Source organism: Peromyscus eremicus, chromosome 3 (assembly GCF_949786415.1).
Source record: "Peromyscus eremicus chromosome 3, PerEre_H2_v1, whole genome shotgun sequence".
NCBI classification, from domain to species: Eukaryota; Metazoa; Chordata; class Mammalia; order Rodentia; family Cricetidae; genus Peromyscus; species Peromyscus eremicus.
The window spans coordinates 140,430,980-140,439,954 of NC_081418.1; positions in this window are offsets into that span (position 1 = coordinate 140,430,980).

An 8,975-nucleotide genomic window follows, 5' to 3' on the forward strand; every position below is an offset into this window, starting at 1 on the left:
TATCTGTGTCCCCCAATAAAATTTATCTGAGGATCAGAGGATAAAGGTCAGCCACTATTAGTAAAAACAGAAGTCATGCAATGTTAGCATATGCCCTTAATCCATCTGGACATCTGTGTATTCAAGGCCATACTAGGGAACAGAGCCAAGTGTGGTGACACATGCCTTTAATCCCAGTACCAACCATAGAGACCTGGAGGTCTGTACAGACAGACAGTGACAAGGAAGTGAGGTAGCTGGGCTAAGATAGCCAATGAGAGGGCAGAACAGCAAGGCAATAAAGGCATGGGGAAGACAAGAAGTAGCTCACAATTTGGAAGCTGAGGTGTGGTGAGGTAAGGTTAGCTGATGGCTGTTCCAATTCACCTGATCTCTGTCAGATTTTCACCCCTATTTCTGGCTCTGTGTTTTTTTTATTTAATAAGACTGTTTAGTGTGGTGATATTTTATTTGTGTTGAAATGTGATATTTTATTTCTATGTTAATAAATAAAGTTGCCTAGAGATCAGAGGTCAAATAGCCATAAACAAAAGTCAGGTGGTGGTAGCACACCCCCTTAATCCGATCACATGGCAGATGGAGTCTCTGTATGGTCAAGGACACAGCCAAGTGTGGTGTCACGAGACTTTAATCCTACTACCAAACATAGAGACCTGGAGGTCTGTATAGACAGGCAGTGACGAGAAAGTCACATGGCTGGGCTTAGAGCCAATGAGAAGGCAGAACAGGAAGGCAATAAAAGCTCAGTTTAGACAGGAAGAAGCTCTCTCTGTGGAAGACACTGCTGGTGGTAAGCTAAGGTTAGTCGTGGCTATTTGGTCTGACCTCCAGCTATTCTCTCTGTATTTGGCTCTGTGTTTTTTATGTATTAAGACTGTTTAGAAATTCATCTACACCTTAAAAGTTTGTCTACAACTATAGAATTTTCTAGGCAGGTCAGTTTCTCTTAAAAGTAGGCGGAGATCTTATACGCCCTTAGGAACCATGCTTTGAACTTACAAGTATTGATTACTCTGTTGAATGATGCTCAGCTCAGTCTGTAACTACCAATATGTGTCATTTAACAGATGAAAATTTAACAGAATTCTTTTTTGTTAGAAATATTTTTATGTATTTATGTATGTCTATAAAAATGTATGCCACATGTATGCAGTTACCTGAGTGAGTAGGCCAGAAGAGGACATTGGATCCTCTGAGCTAGAGTTATGGGAGGCTTTGAGCCATCTGACTTGATTACTGGGAACCAAACTTGGGTCTTCTGTAAGAGCAGCATACACTCTGAGCCACCTCACCAGCCACTTTTATTTTCCATTAAAAATTTATTTTCTCTTAACTTCTCATTTCTTTAAAAAGACATATTTTAATATTATGGACATGTTAATTTCTTTTCTTTCTTATTTTAATAGCAAATAGAAAGTTGATTTTAAATTTAGCATGTAAATAATTGTGGTAATAAATTTCTTCTGTGTGTTTGAAACTTAGCTAGCCTTACATTTATGATTTTTAGTATTATCAAAACATCTGATACATAGAATGTGTACCTTGTATATGATAAATTATATGCATATGGATTCTATATGGATACCCTAAAATATATGGCAAAGAGCCAGAGAAGAGAAATTATGTTTTAGTTCTTTAGTTCTTAGAGTTTTGACAAAAAATGACCAGCTTTATTAAATTAATAAAGTGTTTTAAAACATCTAGCAAATTATGGAGCTAAACATTTTTTAATAAAATTTATTATGAGTAAAAATATACAATATTATTGTCAGAGTATATACTGACTATAAAGCCATGTTAACTAAAACTATTTCCTGTCCCTAAAACATACACACACACATACACACACACACACACACACACACACACACACACACACACACGCATGCATGTATCCAAAATATCTGTGCATTTCAGTGCTTCTTAGAATGCTTTTTTTGTTTTGGTTTTTGGTTTTTGGTTTTTGGTTTTTGGTTTTTCGAGACAGGGTTTCTCTGTGTAGCTTTGCGTCTTTCCTGAAACTCACTTGGTAGCCCAGGCTGGCCTCGAACTCACAGAGATCCGCCTGGCTTTGCCTCCTGAGTGCTGGGGTTAAAGGTGTGTGCCACCACCACCTGGCTCTTAGAATGCTTTTATTACTAAACTCTTTTGTATGTCAACTTTAATTTTTCTTTTAAAGACATAAAGAGAAGGACATTCTGTCCAAGCACTTCTCAAAGAGGCAGCTAAAAACTTTCAGATATTAAGAGTTGAGCAATATTCAAACAGCTTAGCTCCTAATGAACCAGAGCAGTAGCTTAGGGCCCTGAACTGCCCACAGAGCTGACTTTTAAGCTGATAGCAGTACTTAGACTAACTGTGTCTTCCTGGTACCCAGCAAGCAAAAGCTACAGGGGTACTGGAGGTAGCAAATGTGTTTGGCCTCACAGAGTAGCCTTTAACTGACTTCTGAGTCAAACCAAGATGACGGAAAGTGGTTAATTCTTTATTTCTCCGTTGGCCCACAGAAGTGGAGGACAGTTTTTACACTCATGATGCTAGGCAGAAGAGTTTCCATTCTCACCTCTGTAAAATCCCCAGAAGACAAAGACTCAGGCATTCTGCTATTTGTACTCTACTGTATCCACCTTGACCTTTCAAGAGTTTCTTCCTACACCCACCATATTGTAATCTCTTCTATTCCTTGTTTTCTGCTTCATTCTTTGTGGAAGTGCTCAGGGGTAGATGTTCCTAACTTTAGGCCACTTCCCTCAAGGATTGAATCTCCAGTATTACTCTCGTGTGATTTTGGCCAAGGAAAGAGTCAAAATGCAAAATTTGAGGTATGATTTCTAAGGAATGAGTGTTGCCTTTGTATCATTTAAAGCTAATCACAGGTCATCCCACAGCAAGTAATGGAGGTCACAGGTGTTTTCAGACTCGAATTTAAGTAATCCTTCAAAAAGCATTTGGTTTCTATATTTACCACAATGGTAATGAGCTGTCATCTTGGTGGGATTTAGATCTAGGAGACGAATCTCTGGGCACATCCTGAGTTTGTTCCAAGAAGTTTGTTCCACAAAGGAGGGAAGAACCAAGAATGTGGGCAGCCCTATTGTGTTCATTGAGGTTTTGCACTGAATGGAAAGGACAAAGGGAGATGAGCTCCAGCTTTCTTCTCTTTATGCTTCCTGACTGTGCCATGTGACCCACCACCTTACTGTCCCCTTGTCAGGCCTTCTCGTCTCTGCCCTTTTCAAACTGTGAGCCAGAATAAACCCTTCTTGGTGAAGCTGCTTGTCTAGGGTATTTGTCACAGCAATAAGAACAGTAACTAATCCAGGTGTTACCCAGGGTTTTCTAATATTTGCAAGCTAAAAGTTTTGAAGTTCATCAGTACAAACTTATTAGATTAAAAGATAAAATACCGAAACCCTCTCAAAAAATTAAATAAATAAATAAACAAAAAAGACAAAATATTGCTAAACTAAAATCTCACTTTTATTCTCAAAATGAAGAAAATACATTATCAGAAGAAATAAAAATTTTCTTGTAATTTTAATCTTTATAAACTACATGCTTATGATTCTACCTAACCCTTCAATGGTCATATGTACTACTTTCTATCTCCTCATCTCTCTGTATATATCTTATACATATATACATATGAATATGAATCTGGAGTCATGGTGATATAATTTAGATAATTTGGAGTTTGTTTTGCTTCTACAAAGAAGTTAAATTTGGACTAAATTACAGATACTTGCAGATTTTTAAAAAGTATTTTTATTTATTCTTTGAGGGAAAATATATGCAATGTATTTTGGTCATATTAACCCCTCACTTTTCCCCCCAGTTCTTCCTGCATCCCAACCCCATCTCTTGCTTGCTGTGGAATAGTCATTGCACACTGTGAAAATTTGTTGCTCTCATTGTTAGTAAAAAGCTGATTGGCCAGTAGCAAGGCAGGAAGTATGGGTGGGACAACCAAACTAAGGACTGTGAAGAAGGAGGGTGGAGTCAGAGGACTCACCAACAAATACAGAGAAAAGCAACATGGGCACGCCAAACTGAGAAAAGGTAAGATAAGAAGTGTGGGTTAATTTAAATGTCAAAGTTAGCTAGTAAAAAGCCTGAGCTATTGACTGAGCATTTATGATAAAAATTAAGATTCTAAGTGATTATCTGAGAAGTGGCTATGGGAACAGAAAATCTCTACCTACATTCAAATCCCTGTCCTGTTTTTGTCTTTCTTTCTTTTATATAGCACAGTGAGTCTATACCACCCTTCATCCTTGTGTAGGCTCTGTACTATTCTAAAACCCCATGGCTTTCCTGAAAAGCATTTCCAGCCCAGGTGATTAACAGGCCCATTGGATTGGCTCTGGAAGGAGTAAAAACTGAATTCTTTGTTCTTTACCAGAAAGCCCCTGCTAGATAGCAATCTGGTAATAGTCCTGGCAGTTCAGAAAGTCATGTCTCGACCCAGGGCCAGAGGTAGGATGCAGATAGGATGTGACAATGAAGAAAAGAATTACATAAGAGACATATTGAAAAGTACCAAGGAGGGGCAGGAGTGTTAGTTGAATGTATCTGCTGCTCCTGAAGAAGACTTGGTTCAGTTCACAGCACCCACATGGTGGCTTACAAATATCTGTAACTCCAGTTCTAGGGATCTGGCACCATTTTCTGGCCTCTAAGGATGGTAGGCATGAATGTGGCACATATTTATACACACAGGCCAAGTATTTATACACATAAAATAAAAATAAATTAATCTTTTTTAAAAAGAACTTTTTCCATTCCCACCTTCATTCTCTTCATAAAGAATTCATTTTGTCACAGTCCAAGTTCTGCCTGAGGATTGGTTTGGATCTTGTCAAGGGATGAAGTCTATTATTGTAGTCTTCCTTTGAGGAGTAGCCTGGCCAGGGATATAAGTGTTCAGCTTTCTGAACCCTAATATCAATAACTTCTAACAGTTGGGATTTCTCTTTCCTACACTAAGATAAGATTTAGTAGTTTGGAAAAAGGATACTCTATGGATCCTGCAATGAATACAGAACAAAAAGAGAGATTATGACTTAAAGAAGTAAAACAATTCTACACATACATACAATTTGCAAAATCTAATTATAATGAAAGTATGATTTTGGGTTGGGTGTTGTGGCACATGCCTTTAATGCCACCAAGCCAGAGGCAGGTAGATCTCTGTGAGTTTCAGGCCAACTTAGAATTCACAGTGAGTTTCAGGACAGCCAGAGCTACATATAAGACCCTATCTCAAAAAAATTATACTTGATTGCATGTAAATTCTGGTCTTAAAGTTAGAGTTATGAAAAATGGCATACAGGTTTGAAGCAGGCAGAACTGCTGCATATTTTGGATAAGCTAGAACATGTGCTATACTGCTCCCCAAATGACTAGGCATCCTGCAAAAATGGACAAAAGGGGGCCTTGAGGCCAGCAATGGCCAGCAGATTCCAGAGCCTATCAGAAAGCACCAACTCAGCAATGAGTACTAAAGTAGACTTCATCACCAGGATGAGGTATATAGAGTATATAAGGCTTACCCTTTCCTAAAAGTAAATAAGCTTGTTGCAACCTCCCAGAGTCTGTGTTATTGCCTCCACATCTCCTCACCCCTACCCTCAGGGCCTAGAGACCTCACCAGGCAAACAGCAACACAGGCTGAGATACAGAAGAAAAGTATAGGCTTCCATGAGATATCTATAGAACTCTTTGCCACAATTGTAATCTGCATAAATAAAATGTAGGCATAAAGTGAGTTAGACCAACACTCAGAGCTCTCTATCCAATATGGTGGCTTCTGGTCCCCCATATCCACTTGGTACCTGGAATGTGCCTGGTCTAGATTTAGAAATGCAATAAATGTGTAATATGCACTACAATTGAAGATTTGATTTTAAAAAAGCATGCAAACTATCTCAACAACATTTACAGTGACTGTACACAGAACTAATGATGTTTTAGTATTGGAAATAATGTAGAGTATTAGTTTTTTAAGAAGAAGGAAATTTTTGAAAAGATATGAGACAATTTTAGCCCACTGTCAAACTCCTCTACACCACAACATAGTCTTTAATGTGGTAGCACCAACAATTTCACAGGTAGTGGCCAATACTTCTCATCAGTGTTAAGTTTCCTATAAACAAAATACCAACATATCCTGAGTGGGTTTTGGTTGCATCTAATAGCAATACTACTCATTCTGTAGTTTCATTTTTAATCTATATCTTTCTGTGAATAATAATTTATCAGATAACCATCCATTTGAGAATTTGCCAATCCTTTCCTGCACTTGACACATTCTCCTGGATAGTGTCTAAACACTGTCCTTTGGGTGTATTTCTGCAAGGATTCTAAGAAATATGCACTCTGTTCTTTTGACAATGTAAAGATACAGCTAAATAAGGTTTTCTATGGAAAGTTCATTCCTTCAGGGAGGGCAGGATGGCTCAGCCTAAAGCACTGGTTCTCAATATGTGAGTTGCGACCCCTTTGGGGGTTACATACCAGACAGATATCCTGTATATAAGATATTTACATTATGATTCATAATGGCATCAAAATTACAGTTATTAAATAACAGCAAAATAATTTATGACTTGGGGGTCACCACAACATGAAGAATTGTATTAGAGGATCACAACATTAGAAAGGTTGAGGACCATTAGCCTAATGACTTGATGCTGATACATGGACCCATGATGGCAGGAGAAAACTGACTCCTGAAAGTTGTCCTCTGACCTCCACATGCTTTTTTTTAGGAGAGTCCTCCTTGGTGGGTTGACCGTGATTTAGTGAATGGTGAGGTGGTCTCTGTAATGACTCCTTTGTTTATTGCTCTTCTCACACTTTAAAGCCCCTCATGTTATTTTGTATTAAACACTGCCTGTTTCTACCCTACACCCTGTCTCATCTAAATTCATTCAACATATGTCACAAATACTAGAGAGATAAGCTGATTTGGGAGTGAGATCCCAGCAGCAATTGGACAACTGCTTCCTCAAAGTTTACTCAAACAAATAGGAAAAATATGACATACAGTTAAATATTTGATGGGTTCTAGACAGCCTATGGCTTGTCTATGCTAACACCCCACCATCACAAGAATTTGAAGGCCATTATAAAACATTGTATTATTGATTCTATAAAAAATAAGATGTAAAAATAGACCAGGTATTTCCTGAGAGGTTAGCACAACTGAGGAAAAGAAATATCTAGAGTGACTTAAGGCATTTGTGCTAAACCACACAGGAAGCCAAAGGCTCAAGAGCTTACACTGTATACTCCACACCCAGTGCAGAGAACTTTAACAGAAGGGGCAAGATGACGCTTACAATGCCATCTCTTTTCTCCCTTTCATCCATACAGTAGAAAGGGTTTAAAATTTTTAGAAGTAGTATACAATATATGAATAATATTTATTCAAATCTTACATTAAATCCTTGGAATGATCCAAACTTGTATTCTTTGGGTGTAGGTTCCCATAAATATTAACTTTAACATTCATGGGAGAATGTGGAATTGCACTAAATTTTAGATTATTAGAAAAATAGTTCTTGTCTGGGGTGGAGGGATGGTTTAGCAGTTTTCTTAGTTATCTTTCTATTGCTGTGACAAGATACCATGACCATGGGAATTTATAAAAGAAAGCATTTAAACTGAGGATTCAGGATTCCAGAGGGCTAGACTTCATGACCATCATGATAGGGAGCATAGCAGGAAGCATGATGCTAGAACAGTAACTGAGAACTTACATCTTATCCACAAGCACAAGATGGAGAGCTAACAGGATATAGACTGGGCTTTTGAAAGCTCAGAGCCCACTCCCAGTGATACACTTCGTCCAACATGGCCTTACCTCCTAATTCCTCCCAAACAGTTCTAACACCTAGAGACTAAGCAGTCAAATACATGAGTCTGTTAGGCCATTCTCATTCAAATCACCATAGCAGGTAAGAGCACTGACTATTCCTCCAGAGAACCTGGGTTGGGTTCCTAGCATCCACATGGTAGTTCATAACTCCAGTTCTAGGGGTCTGACATACTCTTCTGGCCTCCACAGCCAATGAACACATGTGACACATAGACACATATGCAGGCAAAGTATTATATATGTAAAACTTAATTAATTAATTTTAAAAATATGGTGTTTAGGTCCAAGAGTTGATTTTTAAAAAATCATTGCATAGGAGCTGTTCAGTATATTTTTAAAATACATATTTTATTTTTATTTTCTGTTCATTGGTGTTCTGCCTAGACCAATGTCTGTGTGAGGGTGTCAAGAAGCCCTGCAACTAGAGTTACAGACAGGTGGAAGTTGCAATGTGGGTGCTGGAATTGAACCTAGGTTCTCTGGAAGAGCAATCAGTGTTCTTAACTGATGAGCCATCTCTCCAGTGATTTTTACAATGATTTTTGACAAAAGCTTTGCTTTATATTCTGTATCATGTGAGTAATTGGTTGATTATCTGTTTTACTGAAAGAAAATAACCGAATCCTTTCATCATGATCAGCTCTTCGGAAATCAGCCTTGGGTCATTCTCGGTGCTGTCACCCACATTTCATCCTCAGGAAGCTGAGTCAAACTGGTCTGTACCACCTTCACAGGCTAAATAGTTGGTTTGGGGGAGGGTTAGGGTTTTTTTTATCTTTTTATCATTGTTGTTTGACATAAATCATGCTGATTCCTCACCAACAGGATAGTAGGGGTGTTATTATCATTTCTTAGTGAGAAAAATCTGAAATTTAGGAATATTAGGGGCCTCATGATAGCATCTTCAATGGGTAAATACACATTTATACATTTGTGTTGCATACTTGTTTGTTGTTTTTTAGATAAGGAATGAAGGTCAATAGTGAACATTGAAATAATAAAAAAAGAAAATAGGAGCAATGAGGGAAAATGACAGAAAAGCTTTTGGAATCTTGCTACAAAATTATACCAATATATCTCCTTTCTTTCCTCT